Source organism: Carcharodon carcharias, chromosome 10, assembly GCF_017639515.1.
Source record: "Carcharodon carcharias isolate sCarCar2 chromosome 10, sCarCar2.pri, whole genome shotgun sequence".
Classification (NCBI taxonomy): domain Eukaryota; kingdom Metazoa; phylum Chordata; class Chondrichthyes; order Lamniformes; family Lamnidae; genus Carcharodon; species Carcharodon carcharias.
Window position 1 is genome coordinate 57,017,553 of NC_054476.1, and position 17,359 is coordinate 57,034,911.

Here is a 17,359-nt window from a genome sequence, read left to right on the forward strand (position 1 = left end):
AGGTGCAAACAAGCTGATGGGGAGAATAACTGAGACAAGGGGGAAACAAAGGCTAAATTAAAGAAAAAATGGTTTTAAAGAGGCTTTTGAAAGAAGGGAAAGGGATCCACAAGAAGTTGATGATGAGTTAGGATGGACAAGGAGGAGGTAAATAGAGAAACATAAGAAACCAGGTTTAGAGCAAAAGTGAAAATGCGTTGTAACTGGTCAAAGAGCACTTGGAGCACCAGAAGTGATTAAAGCATAACTACCCATCACCGTGTAGAACTGAGAATATTAGTACAATCTAATTGTACTAATCTAATTGGTTGAGGAATGTATGAACATACATACAAATAAACATAAATAAAATCAAAGAACAGGAATGGATAAGGATCCATTGAACCTGTCAATAATCTAGGTAGCCAACAAGTTATATTTATATAGTGCCGCTAACATAATAAAATGTCCTATTTTTAAGCCATGGAGAAATTGGGAAAAAAGAATGAGAATTTTAAACTCGATGTTGCTTTACAGGGAGCTGGTACAGGCAATGGGTGAATGGAACCTGGTATAAGTTAAGACACGGGCAGCATCATGGATAAGTTTAGGGAGGGTAGAATGTGTAAGACCAGCCAGGGGTCTGTTGCAATGGTCAAATCTGGGTTTAACAAAGGCACGAATGAGGGTTTCAGCAGCAGGTGACTTGAAGCAGGGGCAGAATCAAGTAATGTTATGAAGATGAAAATAGACATTTGTAGTGCTAGCACGAATATGTGGTCCAAAGCTCATCTTGTGTTCAACTGTGACACCAAGGTTGTGAACAGACTGGTTTAGTCTCAGACACTTGCCAGGAAGAAGGATGGAGTTGGTAGCTGAGGAACCAAAAATAATAGCTTCATTTTTCCCAGTATTTAATTGGAGGAAATTTCTGCTCATGCAGTACTGGATGTCAGATAATTAGTCTGATAATTTAACATGGTGGAACAGTCAAAAGAGGTGTTGGTGAGGTGGAGCTGGGTATCATCAGTGTACATGTGTAACTGACATTGTGCTTTCAGATGATGTTGCTGAATGGCAATATTTAGATGAGAAATAGGAAGGTGAAAGGATAGATCCTTCAGGGGACACCAGAGGTAAAGTTGCAGGGGCAGGGAGAGAAGCCAAAGCATGTAATACTCTGGGTATGATTAAATAGATATAAAAACAAAAAAACTGCGGATGCTGGAAATCCAAAACAAAAACAGAATTACCTGGAAAAACTCAGCAGGTCTGGCAGCATCGGCGGAGAAGAAAAGAGTTGACGTTTCGAGTCCTCATGACCCTTCGACAGAACTTGAGTTCGAGTCCAGGAAAGAGCTGAAATATAAGCTGGTTTAAGGTGTGTGTGTGGGGGGCGGAGAGATAGAGAGACAGAGAGGTGGAGGGGCTGCCAGACCTGCTGAGTTTTTCCAGGTAATTCTGTTTTTGTTTTGGATTTCCAGCATCCGCAGTTTTTTTGTTTTTATCTCTGTGTTTAATTGACTGCCACTGCTCTTCAAGAAATGCCTACCTCCTTGAAGAAGTTCTGTTCCTCTCTGCGACAAGATTTCCGTATCTCTCTGTTGCCTTGTTCACCTTCATTGCTCCCTACAACCACACCCCCCCCCCTCCACCTCTCTGTCTCTCTATCTCTCCGCCCCCCACACACACACCTTAAACCAGCTTATATTTCAGCTCTTTCCTGGACTCGAACTCAAATTCTGTCGAAGGGTCATGAGGACTCGAAACGTCAACTCTTTTCTTCTCCGCCGATGCTGCCAGACCTGCTGAGTTTTTCCAGGTAATTATGATTAAATAGATACTGGATATACTCATATAAAAGTCAATCTCATGTATAAGTCAACCCCATAATTTTTGGCCTAAAAAACCTAATATTTTCATAGACCCTGTGTAAAAATTAATCTGGGTTTTTCAGGGATCAAAGCTCAAAAATTTCAGAACCAAAGTTTAATGCTGGAAATGTTCATGATTCAATTTTATTTTAAATGTAGTAATAATAATGAAAATAAGTACAGGTAAATAAATGCTTAGCACATTTCTACTGTATATTTTTTATTTGTTCAAATTATTTAAATGATCAGACATTGAATGATAATAAATATGAATTCTTTAGTGTTGTTGCTTTTTACTTCATTTCATTGTGTAAGTTTTTTTTGGACTTCACTTGGGCCCAAATCAAGTGGTAATGTCACTAACCTAGTAATTTAGCAGCCCTGGCTAATGTCATGGATTCAAATCCTACCAAAGCAGCTGGTGGAATTTAAATTCAATTAATAAAATTTGGAATTGAAAGCTATAAAGATATCATTGATAGTTACAAAAACATATTTGGTTCACTATAAAGAAATCTGCCATCCTTACCTGGTCTGGCCTACATGGGACTCCAGATCCACAGCAATGTGTTTGACTCTTAACTGCCCTCTGAAATGGCCTACTAAACCACTCAGTTTAAAAGCAGTTAGAGACGGGCAACAAATGCTGGCCTTGTCAGTGATGCTTATGTCATGAAAGAATAAATAAAAAAAGTATGCACGTCAACCCCATACCTTTAGCCTAAAATATTGGTCTGAAAATTTGACTTTTGCATGAGTATATACAGTAAGAATGGAACCAGGTGAGAGCAGTCCCACTCTTCCACACCGCCACAATTCCTTGACCCACCACAAAGCAACATAATATCTTGGAAATTTTGCTTTTGGCTACTTAAAGGGAAATGCATCTTTCATCAGAATTTTTTAATCACTTGTTCATGGGATGTGGGCATCACTGGCTAGGCCAGTATTTATTGCCCATCCCTAATTACTCTCGTTCAGAAGTCAACCACATTGTGGTGGGTCTGGAGTCACATGCAGGCCAGATCAGGTGAGGACAGCAGATTTCATGAACCAGATGGGTTTTTATGACAATCAGCAATGGTTTCACAGTCATCCATAGATTTTTAATCCCAGATATTTATTAAATTCAAATTCCACAATGAGATTTGAACCGAGGTCCCCAGGGCATTACGCTGGGTCTCTGGATTACTAGTCTAGTGATATCATTATGCCACCACCTCCCCATCAAGTTTTCAATGCATGAAAGGTTATCAACTTGAAATTTTAACTTTGTTTCTCTCTCCACATGTACTGCCTGAACTCCACAGGTGCTGTGTATTTCCAGCATTTTCTCTTATTATTTTGGATCTTAAATATGCCACTTAAATGAAAATTCTTTCTTTGCTATATCTGTTTACTCCTAAGAGCAATTCAAAGCAAACACGAAAAGTCACTGCCCACTGCATTAATGCTAATGCACTCAATTACTATTCCCTATGCTCAATTAGCATGATCTCTAATATTAAAACAAAATTAAATTCCTGAAATCTAAGACTGTCAGTCAGGCTTGCAGTGTGGCATATTTACCTGTATTGGAAGCTACATATATTAATACACGGGGCCTAGTTCTTTGCAGACAGAAAGAACATGTACACACAGTGTGTTTTTCAGCTGAACAAAACAAGTGGCAGCCATTTGCTGACTCATTCCTCAGGGCAAACCCTTGACCAATCAGGATCAAACTGCCTGGTTTAAATTTCAAACAATGCTTTGTAGTTAACTGTCAGTCACCATCACTGGTGCATTCTCCATGGCAATGCCTCCATCAATCAGAGTCCACTTGCCAACCAATTGGCACTTTCTTCACATACAGTATAAATTGTTGTTTTCCCCTTATATTGGTATTCTTGCAAAGTGTCCTGATGAGTGCAAAGCTTCAACATGTCTTTTTTCAGCAATACATCAGATTGAGTGGATTGGGCCAAACAAAAGTGATGCACACATTCCGGTGAGGGTCTGAAACCTTTCACCATCACAAGAAGAACTATTCTTTCGAGCTGTGGTGACCAGACTGTTTGTGTTCACCAAAATTGTCTTCCTAAATGCCCAGGCTCATTAACAAGCTCCTAAAGGAACTCAATGGGTCATTAATTGGTGGCCTGCAGATTCCTCCAAAATTATGAACTGTCTCAGAAGCATCAGGACTCTGAGATGACCTCCAGTACTGCGATTTTCAAATCCCCAAGCACACACTGAGTTCCAACCCCACGGGCATTTAAAAAATCCTCCAGAGTATACATGGTGGCCTCACCACATGTTGAGAGCCCCCTCCCACCACTGGTAAAATATCAGCAGCGGTAGGAAGAGGACCTTATGTGCCTATTAATCGGTAAAGGCCTCAATTGGCCCAAGAGCAAGCAGGCTACCCACTACCGACCCTGCTGCTGGTAAAATACCAGTAGAGGTGGGAAGGCAAGAGGCATGGCACTTCCACAGTCCCACTCAATTTTACACCTTCCCCCAAATCCTAGCCTGCTCCTGGGGGTAATGGCACAAAGAGGGGTTTGTGTAAATTCCCAGCCATATCGTGTTTCACACACCATTAGCCTCTTCTTCCAAGCAGATCCACATGCATCACTATTCTTAGGGCCTGCCCAATTGAGCCCTACATCCTTCCTCCTCTTTGCTCCATTGTCATTCACCTTGTTTAAAATCCTTCATTCACTCATCTGTACTCCCACTCACTCTTCCCAGAAGCAAGTACTGAGACGGCAAAAACCTCCAAACCATTTTTCTTTCATTTCTCCCTCCTGCCTGCATTTATCTTTCCTCCCAAAAGGCTTTCAAAATTCAACTTACTTATTCCTTTAAATAATAATCCAGACAGTAGTGAGAAAAGATATTGAGGCTAAACTTCCCTGGCAGTTTTGTCAGACTCACAGCATAACTCCAACAGGACTATGGTGAGACTGCTTAGAAAAAGTGGGGGATGTGAATAGACTCAATCCAATCTTAGTTGGCAAATCTTAGTAGACCTTGAAAGCCTCTGTCTGGCCCTTAAAGACCAGTGCAGACGGAGGCCATTTGGCTCATCGAGTCTGCACTGGCTCAGTGAAAGAGCATTCTACCTAATCCCACTCCCTTGCCTTATTCCCGTAACCTTTCATATTCTTTCTTTTCAGATAGCAATCTGATTCCCTTTTGAATACCCTGATCGAACCTGCATCCACCACCCTTTCAGGAGGTTCATTCCAGACTCCAACCACCCTCTGGGTGAAAAATTGTTTCCTCACTTCTACTCCTTTTGCCAATTATTTTGAATCTGTGCCCTTTAGTTGTTGATGCTTTCTTGAGTGGGAACGGTTTCTCATTACTTAACCTATCCATAGCCCTCAGGATCTTGACTACCTCTGTCAAGTCTCCTCTCAACCCTCTTTTCTCCAAGGAAAACATAGAAACATAGAAAATAGGAGCAGGAGTAGGTGATTCGGCCCTTCCAGAGTGCTCCATCATTTAGCATGATCATGGTTGATCCTCTATATCAACTCCTGCATTCTCCCCATACCTCTTAACACCTTTAGAGCCCACCAATCTATTTCCTTCTTAACTATATTCAGTGACTTGGCCTCTGCAGCCATGTGTGGTAGAGATTTCCATAGGTTCACCACCCTCTGAGTGAAGAATTTTCTCCTTATCTCAGTCCTAAATGGTCTACCTCACATCCTGAGACTGTGACCCCTTGTTCTAGACCCCCCAGCCAGAGGAAGCATCATCCCTGCATCCAGTCTGTCCAACCCTGTCAGAATTTTATACGTTTCAATGAGGTCTCCAGTCATTCTTCTAATCTCCAGTGAATACAGGCCTAGTCGGCCCAATCTCTCCTCATATGACAATCCTGCCTTCCCAAGAATCAGTCTGGTGAACTTCGCTGCACTCCCTCTATGGCAAGTATATCCTTTCTTAAGTAAGGAGACCAAAACTGCACACAATACTCCAGGTGTGGTCTCACCAAGGCCCTTTACAGCTACAGTATGACACCCTTGCTCCAACATACCATTTGCCTCCTTAACTGCTTGCTGTACCTGCATGCTTGCTTTTAGTGATTGGTGGACAAGGACACCCAGGTCCTTTTGTATATCAACATTTCCCAATCTAACACCATTTAATTGATACTTTGCCACTCTGTTTTTCCTACTGAAGTGGATAATTTCACACTTATTCACATTATACTGCATCTGCCATGTATTTGCCCACTCACTCAACCTGTCTAAATCACTTTGAAGCCTCTTAACACCCCGCACCCGCCCCCCCCCACCCCGCCATTTACTCACATTCCCATCAAGTTTTGTGTCATCAGCAAACTTGGAAATATTACACTTGGTTCCCTCATCCAAATCATTGATATATATATATTGTGGATAGCTGGGGCCAAAACACTGATCACTGTGGTATCCCACTAGTCAGTGCCTGCCACTCTGAAAAAGACCCATTTATTCCTACTCTCTATTTCCTGCTGGCTAACCAATTCTCAATCCATGCCATTACCCCCAATCCAATGTGCTTTAATTTTATGCACTAGCCTCTTATGTGGGACTTATCAAAAGCTTCCTGAAAATCCAAATACACCACATCCACTGGTTCTCCCTTATCTATTCTGCTAGTTACATCATCAAAAAACTCCAGTAGGTTTGTAAAATATGATTTCCCCTGCATAAATCCATGTTGACTTTCTTCAATCCCGTTGATATTTTCTAAGTGTCCTGTTTTCACATCTTTTATAATAGACTCTAACATTTTCTCTACTATTGATGTTAGGCTAACTGGTCTGTAATTCGCTGTTTTTTCACTCCCTCCTTTTTTAAATAGTGGGGTTACATTTGCCATCCTCCAATATGCTGGGGCTGTTCTAGAATTTACAGAATTTTGGAAGATGACAGCCAACGCATCCACCATTTCCATGGCCACCTCCATTAGTACCCTGGTATGTAGTTTATTGGGCCCTGGGGATTTATCAGCATTCAGTTCCATTAATTTCCCCAGCACGATTGTTTTAGTGTTGTTAATTTCCTTCAATTCTTCCTTCTCACTAGACCCTTGTATTCCTAGTATTTCTGGGAAGTTACTTGTGTCTTCCTCCATGAAGACAGGCTAAAGTAGTCGTTAATTGCTCTGCCATTTCCTTGTTTTCTATTATAAATTCTCCTGTTTCAGACTATAAGGGACCTACATTTGTCTTCACTAATCTTTTTCTTTTTACATACTTATAGAAGCTTTTACAGTCCACTTTTATGTTCCTTGCAAGTTTACTCTCATACTCTATTTTTCCCTTCTTGATCAATCTCTTGGTCCTCCTTTGCTGAATTCTAAACTGTTACCAATAATCTAGAAGACCCAACCTTTCCAATGTATCCTCATAGCTACAGTTCTTTACCCCTGGACTCATTCTTGTGAATCTCCTCTGTACTCTCTCCAATGTCTTCACATCCTTCCTCAAATATGGTGTCCAGAACTGGACGCAGTACTCCAGATGAGGCCTAACTAGTGTCTTATACAAGTTTAACATGACCTCCTTACTCTTGCACTCAATGCCCCTATTAATAAAACCTAGGCTAATATATGCTTTATTAACTGTTCTCTCAGCATGCTCTGCCACCTTTTGTGGCATGACCTATGTACATATACACTGAGGTCCCTTTTTTCCTGCACCTCCTTTAGAGTTTCTCCCTTTATTTTGTACTGTCTCTCCACATTCTTCCGGCCAAAATGAATCATCTCACACTTCTCTGCATTGAACTTCATCTGCCATTTGTCTGCACAATCCACCAATATGTCTATGTCCTTCTGAAGTTCAAGACTGTCCTCATCACAGTTGACAATGCTTTAAATCTTCGTATCATCCGCAAATTTTCAAATCATGCCCTGCACACCACAGACCAGGTCATTAATACATAACAAGAAGAGCAAGGGTCCAACACTGGCCCCTGGGGAACTCCAGTACAGATCTTCCTCCAATCTGAAAAACACTCATTTATCACTAATCTCTATTTCCTGTCACTCAGCCAATTTATTATCCAAGTTTCTACTTTCCCTTTTACTCCATGAACTAGAATTTTACTCACAAGTCTCTTGTGTGGCACTGTATCAAATGCCTTTTGAAAATCCATATACACCACATCAATAGCATTACCCTTATCAACCTTTTCTGTTAACTCCTCAAAAAACTCTAGCAAGTTAGTTAAACATGATTTTCCCTTAATGAATCCATGCTGGTTTTCCTTAATTAGCCTGCACCTGTCTAAGATTTTGGCCCAAACTACAGTTTTTAGAAGTTTCTCTGCCACTGATGTCAAACTGACTGGTCTGTACTTGCCAGCATTATTCTGGCACCCCTTTTTGAACAAGGGTGTAACATTCACAATCCTCCAGTATTCTGGCATCACTCCTGTATCTAAGGAAGACTGAAAGATTATCATTAGTGCCTCTGTAATTTTCACTCACCTCCCTCAGTATCCTCAGATGTATCTCATCCAGTCCTGGTACCTTATCAATTTTAAGTAAAGATTGCCTTTCTAATATCTCCTCCTTCTCAATTGTAATTCCTCGAGTGTACCAGTTACCTCCTCTCTCACCTCGGCTTGGGTAGCATCCTCTTCCTTTGTAAAGGCAGATGCAAAGTACTCGTTTTTTACCTCCACTATTTATCCTGCCTCCACATGCAAGTCTCCTCTTTTATCCCTAATTGGTCCTACGCTTTCTTTTATCACTCTTTTATTATTTACATACTTATAGAAGACCTTGGGATTCCCTTTTATGTTAACTGACAGTTTCTTTTCATGCTCTCTCCTTGCTTTTCTGATTAGTTTTCTCACTTCCCCTCTGGTCTTTGTATATTCAGCCCAATTCTCCATTGTATTTTCTACCTGACATTTGTCATGCATGTACTTCTTCCTTTTCATCTTCCCCTCTATTCTCTCGCCATCCAGGGTGTCCTACCTTTCACCTTCAAGGGAATATATGTTGACATTGCCTGCAATGCTATCTTTTTGAAGGTAGCCCATTTTTCAGCCACTGTCTTTCCGCCAACATTTGATTTCAACTCAGATGCATTCTCATCCCATCGAAGTTGGCTTTCCCCTCCAATTAATTATCCCTGCTCTGGATTGTTCATTGTCCTTTTTCATGGCCAACCTAAATCTTATAATACAATGGTTACTGTCACCTAAATGCTCTCCCACTGTTATTTGATCCACTTAGGTGAACTCATTCCCTAGAACCAGGTCCAACAGTGTCTCGTTGGACTGGAAACATACTGCTGCAGAAAATCATCTTGAGTATACTCCAGGAACTCTCACCTTTCTTGTCCCTTTGCACTATTCCTATCCCAGTCTATATTTAGATAATTGAAGTCCTCCATTATAATTGTTCTATAATTCTTGCACCGCTCTGTAATTTCTTTGCAAATTTGTTTCTCTACATCCCTTCCACTAGTTGGTGGTCTATATACCACACCAATCAATGTTATTGCACCTTTTTCATTTCTTATCTCTAGCCAGAGAGATTCTGTCCTTGACCCCTCTGGAACATCTCTCTCTCTCCGCTGTCACATGAGTTGAGGCATGTCTATCACTTTAACTCAAACATTTATTAATTTATAAAAACCCTCATGAAACACATCCCACCCATGGATGAGGTTTCATGCTCTTTCTGAAGCCCGCCAGAGCTCCCGGCCAGCCCACCAACCTTAAGGTTGAACGGGCAGGTCCATCAGTCATGTTAATGACTTTTTAAGTGGCCATTGACTGGTAAGCGGGCGCACAGCTGATTTGGCTGCATCCCCACCGACCTGAAAATGGAGATGACGTGGAGTGATATCAGGAGTTCCGCCCGACATCATCCCGCATCATTTAAGCGTCAGCGAGCGGGCCCCACCCCCCGCTCACTTACTTAAAGATCCTGCCCCATAAGATCATAAGAAATAGGAACAGGATTAGGCCATTTGGCCCATTGAGCCTACCCTGCCATTCAATAAGATCATGGCTGATCTGACTCCACTTAACTCCTCTTCCCTGTCTTCCCTCATAACCATTGACTCCTTGTAGATCAAAATTCTGTCTAATTCGACCTTTAATATACTCAATGACCCAGCCTCTGTTGCACTTTGTGGAAGAGAATTCCAAAGATTGATGAACCCCTGAGAGAAGAAATTCCTCCTCATCTTCCTCTTAAATGGGCGACCCCTTGTCTTTAGACTGTGTCCCCTAGCTCTAGATTACCCCATGAGGGGAAACATCCTCTCAGCAGCTACATCTCAAGTCCCCTCAGAATCCTCGGAAATCATTGATTAGATAACCTCAAACATTCTCGGGTGTTCATTATTCGACATTTCATGGCAGGGATAGATTTTATTTAGCCATTCATTTGGTTATGAAGCCCTTCTTACAGATGGTTGAGGGAAGTTAGTATTTATAAAAAATGAAAGGTCAGTGGGAATGTCCCAAACATCATTTTAAATTCTTTCATATGATGTGGGCAATGCCAATATTTGTTGCCCATCTCAAATTACCCTTGAACTGAATGGCTTGCTAGGCCATTTAAGAGTCAACAACATTGGGTCTGGAGTCACATGTAGGCCAGATCCGGGTAAGGATGGCAGATTTCCTTCCCTAAATTACATCAGTGAACCAGATAGATTTTTACAGCAATTGATGATAGTTGTGATGATCACCATTAATCAGACTAGCTTTATAATTCCAGATTTAATCCAAATTTCAAATGGATTTGAACCCTTGCCCCCAGAGCATTAGTCTGGACATCTGAATTACTAGATCAGTGACATACGCCAACATCTCCCCCTAAAAACACATCTGAGATGTTGCATTAACTGGTTATCCAAAACTAGAAGACTCAATGAAACTATTGTGAATCATCTGTGGCAACATTGAAGAAACCAGGATTAATGGGGCTGTTACTGGTGTAACTGCACATTGATTTGATATTTTCCAGTTTGAAACCTCACCAGCAACTGCAAGAGTATTTTTCAGTAAGGTTTCAGTCTCAGATATTTTTAATTGTACTGGTGTATGAACTCAACCTTGCATATGAGAGTCAGGGCATTCTTCTGTTGCTGAAAAGTATATTGTTGCTTTTCATTTTATTTTGCCGCATGAGGAGTATTGGTGAAGGAACGATTGGGATAAGAAGTGAAAGAGGAAAGACAACATTAAAGATAATTTCACTGGAAGCATACCTCAGGTTTGTCTAAATAACAATTTTTTAAAAATTTCTCAAAAACAATTATTACACAGCAGTACTTGGGTATGGTGCAGAGATGTCTGTGGCCCAACCCTTTCCAAACAACAAGGGAATGCATGGGGAAAAAATGAAAATCTACAATTATAAATGAACGTGAACGTATAATTAATGAAATGTGTGTATTATGGGCAACCACAAACAGTACCAAAAACAAATAACAGAAACATACACTCATCTGGCCTATACAGATTTATATAGATAGCTGAAGGCTCTGTGACCCTACAGCTGCAGGCAAAATTTGGTTTAAAGATCCTATTGATGGAGTTTTCAAAAATCCTGTTGTACGTTGGTATAACAGAAAATTTTAATGTTGCTTCCGAGGCAGCACTGTGAGAACAGGAAAATCTTGTTCAACAGATGGGGACCTGGCTTGACAGTGGCAGCAAGCATGTTGAGAAAGATCAGTCATACCAGCCTCTACATGAGTTTATACGCTCAATCAATGATGTTCACACCCACAGGAAGCTGCAACCCTGAAGAGGGTAACATTTTAAACCAGTGATGGCAGTGCGGAGGGGGCAGCTTAAACACCTCTCACACATGGATAGCCGTCCCTGTTTTCAGGCAGATGAGATGGAAGATGCCAGAAGAAGTTCCCCAAGAGTCATTCACCATTTACAACCATTGGTTCCATGCAAATGAGGCAGCCTCCGACTGTCTTTTAAATCAAATATTGAAGGACAACATTTGTATCGCATATTGTGAAATAAATAGGGCCAATAAAACAAAATCAAGATGATTTCTATTGTTGATACAAATCTGATCACTGATGGAACAGACTGCCACCCAGTGCACTTAAGGACTTAGTTGAAGTATTTAAAAATTAAAATAACCAAAGATTCTGCTGAGAGTTAAATGTGATCTTTTTAATCTTGCTGATGTTGAGCTGAAGGAAGGAGCAGTTCTGCACAAGGTGTCTTATTGTAAGGATTTCTTCACTGGCAGCAACAAACATTGTAATACATGACTCCTAGTGGAGACAGACACTTCCCAACATTTAGATAAAAGCAAAAAACTGCGGATGCTGGAAATCCAAAACAAAATAAAAATACCTGGAAAAACTCAGCAGGGTCTGGCAGCATCTGTGGAGAGGAACACAGTTAATGTTTCGAGTCCGTATGACCCTTCAACAGAACTAAGGAAAAATTAAGAACAAACTAAGGAAACTTCCCAAGATTTTGTGATTGTACTGCTCACAATGGTTCAGAAGACATTCTGAATTTTTAGTGGAGGTTCAGGGTAAAAGCAATATAGCTAGTTATTTCATGGAAAGGCATTTGAGAGAGTTGTGCAGGGGACAGTACAATAAACGTTAATGAGGTTTTCATTTTTCTTCAGAAATTTAATCAGTTGTGGTTTTTCAATGCAATGGGGGGGATGATGGCCCCACACTTGGTGCAAACATTTACTTCCATCTCCTGTGTACTTAAAGCATTACAAGTTTAAATAGGCAAGAATTTATAATGGAAGGGTAAGCATAAGGCATAATGTTGATTTTTAAATGGGAATTATGCCACCTGGCCTAATTAACTATGCTTTCTAATCCCACTACTACTGACACCATGGGCGATTGACTAATATAAAACATAAACCTCATAATTTTCACAGAATAATGTACAAAGATGTAGAACTCAATTACTAAAAGTAAAATCAAGAACCTGTTAAATAAAAATGGAATTTGCCTGCAAATCAATGGCCTTCGAGACATAAACACCCCTATTGTTATAAAATAGCAAAGCTCTGTGTCACTATGAGCAGCACCACAGGAATTCTACTAGCATAAATATAACAACAAACCTTTTTGTCATACACACTGTATACCAGTTTAGGATGAGTGGTTAGCTAGCTATGTAATCGCTCAATCTGGCAGGGTGAAAGCCCATCAGGTTGAGTTAGTTAGCTATCATGCTGCTTAACTTGAAATTTTGATGTATCTGGACTGCTTAACTTCACCCATAACTATACCTTTACAGATATATACTGATTTGTAAGGGTAATACGAGTTACAAAAGCTATCTTATACTCTAAGGTTCACCGTAAGTACACTATCCGCAGTCTGTGGTAAGACACACCACACTCTGAAACCAAGTGAGAGACGCTACCTCAACCAGATGCTATGGATCTCTCATCAACTCTTCCGCAGATGCTGGTTACACCGTGAGTCAACCAGTCTCACTGAACTCTGTCTTTCGCATGAGGATTTCCAACCTCCATTCTCCAAGAAATAACTTGAAATTTGAACTGGGCAACCAATATTCAGTTTAAGTTGCTGATTTGGAAAAATAAATAGTGCCATGGGGTGTCCTATTTCCAAGTTGAACGTGCACTTTCAGACCATCTTGTCCCTCCTGCTCAGTAATTGCTTTGGTAAATGAATCTGCTTTTGGTTTTCAGTTCAACAAAAGGTGACAACTTTATTTTGTATTCTTTCATGGGATGTGGCCATTTATCGTCCATCCCTAATTGTACTTGAGAAGGTGGTGGGTGAGCTGCCTTCTTGAACCGTTGCAGTCCATCTAGTGCAGGTATACCCATGGTGCTGTTAGGAAGGGAGTTCCAGCATTAATGCTAAAAGGTTAGTTAAGGAAAAAGTGGGACCTGTCAGAGATGAAGATGGAAACTTGTGTGTAGATGCAGAGGCTGTGGGAAGGGTTTTGAATGAATATTTTGTCTCCGTGTTTACAAAGGAAAGGGAGGATGTAGATATAGTAGTCCAGGAGGAACATTGCGAGAAATTGAACAGGATAGTCATAAAGAGAGAGGAAGTACTCGAAAGGTTGAAATCCTTTAAAGTTGATAAGTTGGCAGGGCCAGATGGATTGTTTCTGAGGCTGCTGAAGGAAATCAGGGAGGAGATAGCAGATGCTCTGAGGATGATTTTCCAATCTTCACTAGATACAAGGGAGGTACCGGAGGACTGGAGAAATGCAAGTGTAGTTCCATTGTTTAAAAAGGGATCAAAGGAAATGCCAAACAATTATAGGCCAGTTAGTCTTACATCGGTGGTGAGCAAATTAGTAGAATCAATCCTGAGAGATAGGATTAACTGTCATGTGGAAAGGCATGGACTAGTCAGGGATGGTCAGCATGGATTTGTTAAAGGAAGGTCTTGCCTTACAAATTTAATTGAATTCTTTGAGGAAGTGACAAGAAGGATTGATGAAGGTAGTGCAGTGGATGTTGTGTACATGGATTTTAGCAAGGCATTTGAGCCCATGGGATTCAGGGTAATGTGGCAAACTGGATAAAAGGTTGGCTTTGTAACAGGAAACAAAGGGTAATGGTTGATGGATGCCCTTGCGAATGGAAAGTTGTCTCAAGTGGTGTTCCACAGGGCTCGGTGTTGGGACCCTTGCTGTTTGTATTATATATTAATGATTTGGATGTGAATGTGGGGGGCACGATTGGAAAATTTTCAGATGACACAAAGATTGGCCAAGTAGTGGATAGTGTAGAGGATAGCCATAATCTCCAAAATGATATAAATGGGTTGGTGGAGTGGGTGGTAATGTGGCAGATGGATTTTAACATAGAGAAGTGTGAGATCATACATTTAAGGAGGTCAAACAATTACAGGGATTACAAAATAAATGGGAATATACTAAGAGGGGTAGATGAAGTGAGAGATCTTGGTGGACAAGTACACAGGTCCCTGAAGGCAGCAGTTCAAGTGGACAAGGTTGTAAAGAAGGCATATGGAATGCTCTCCTTCTATATTTATAGAATATAAAAGTAAGAATATAATGTTGGAATTGTATAAAACACTGATGAGGCCACAACTGGAGGATTGTGTGCAGTTCTGGTCACATTACAGGAAGGACGTAATAGCTCTGGAGAGAGTGCAGAGGAGGTTTACAAGAATGTTGCTAGGGTAAGAAAAGTGTAGCTACGAGGAGAGATTAGATAAGTTGGGGTTATTTTCCTTAGAACAAAGAAGGCTGAGAGGTGACTTGATTGAGATGTACAAAATTGTGAGGGGAACAGATAGAGCGTACAGGATAAAATTGTTTCCCTTGGTGGAGAATTCTAGAACAAGGGGACAAAGATTCAAGATAAGTCGCTGAAGGTGTAGGAGGGAACATGAGGAAGAATTTTTTTATGCAGAGGGTAGTGAGTGTCTTGAATTCACTGCCCAGGTTGGTGGTAGAGGCAGAAACTCTAAACTCTTTTAAAAAGTACCTGGATCTGCACCTTAATTGCTGTAAGCTGCAGGGCTATGGGCCTGGTGCGGGAAGGTGGGATTAGAAAGGGCACCTGGGTGTCCTAGGGCTGGCATGGACAAGATAGGTCAAATGGCCTCCTTCTGTGCTGTAACTTTTCTATGGTTCTATGGTTCTATTTCAGCCAGCAACAGTGAAGGAATAGCAATGTAGTTCCAAGTCAGAATGGTGTGTGGCTTGGGGGGAGAGCTTCCAGGTGGCGGTGTTCCCATGTGTCTGCAGACCTTGTTCTTCTAGTTGGTAATAGGCTACAAGTTTGGAAAGTGCTGTTGAAGGAGGCTTGGCGAGTTGCTGCTGTGCATCATGCAGGTGGTACACACTGCTATCACTCTGAACTGGTAATGGAGGGATTGAATATTTAAAGTAGTACATGGGAAGCCAGTCAAGCAAGTGCTTTGTTTTTGGTTGGTATTGAGCTTCTTGAGTGTTGTTGGAGCTGCACTCATCCAGGCAAGTGGGGAGTATTCCATCACACTCCTAGCTTGTGCATTGTAGATGGCGGACAGATTTTGGGGAATCAGGAGATGAGTCACTTGCTGCAGAATTCCCAGCTTTTGACCTGCACTTGTAGCCACAGTATTTATATGGCTAGTCCACATCAGTTTCTGGTCAATGGTAACTTCCAGGATGTTGTTAGTGGGGGATTCAATGATGGTAATGCAATTGAATGTCAAGGGAAGATGGTTAGATTCTTCCTTATTGGAGATGGTCATTGCCTGGCACTTGTGTGGCACAAATGTTACTTTCCACTTATCAGCCCAAGCCTGAATGTTGTCCATGTCATGCTGCATATGGGCATGGACTGCTTCAGTACCTGAGCAGTTGCGAATGGCGCTGAACATTGTGCAGTTGCAGCGAACATCCCCACTTCTGACCTAATGATGGTGGCAAGGTCATTGATGAATCAGCTGGAGATGGTTGGATCTAGGACACTAGCTTGAGGAACTCCTGTAGCGATGTCCTGGGACTGAGATGATTGGCCTCGAACAACCATAACCATCTTCCCTTGTGCTAGGTATGACTCCAACCAGGGGAAAGTGTTCCTCAATTCCTATTGACTCCAGATTTGCTAGGGCTCCTTGATGTCACAACAGGACAAATGTTGCCTTAATTGTCAAAAGCAGTTGCTCTCACCTCACCTCTGGAGTTCAGCTCTTTTGTCCATATAATCCAAATGCAATATAATCCAAGTGACCTTATTTCTAAAAGGAAAAATCCACATTAGTCCCTACAGCTTCTTTAACATCTGAAAACAGAGGACATGTTGAACTTTTGGGGGAAGATCAAACAGAATTGCAACAAAATTCTGACCCAAATGAACCTGTCTTTTCTGCCTACATAACAATACAAGAACTGCCACTGCACCTCACTCGCTGGAAAATGTGCTACCAGTCATTTTAACACACAATTTAGCACCATATAAAAGCAAATACATGGTTATCCTTCAGATGCTTGTGGGCCTGTTACCCGTTCCCAGTTATTTCCATTTTATTCCTGATATATCCAGCAGTAGCATGCTTTCCTTATAGCTATTTTTTTCATTCATTCATGGATATGGATATGCTGGGCCAGCATTTATTGCCCATCTCTAGTTGACCTTGAAAAGGTGGTGGTGAGCTGCCTTCTTGAACTGCTGCAGTCCATGTGGCGCAGATACACCCACAGTGCTGTTAGGAAGGGTTATATAACTTGCAATCAATCTCAAGTATCATTGTCTTTGCACAATTGTTTCAAAATTTGAATTTGAAAGTCATACCGGCTTGTAGCAGCGCTACAGTTAAAGATCCAAGTGACATAAATCTGGAAGAATGCACCTTCAAATGAAGGTATGAAAGACGGGGAAAGAACACTTTAACGCTAACAAAAAAATCATGGACAGTCTTAAATGTCCAACGTGATTCCCTAATATAAGCCTTCAAGCTCTGTGCACGGACATTCCCCTGCAGTTAATGCTACACTTGTTAAGAAAATGTACTTTTATTTAATTATAAA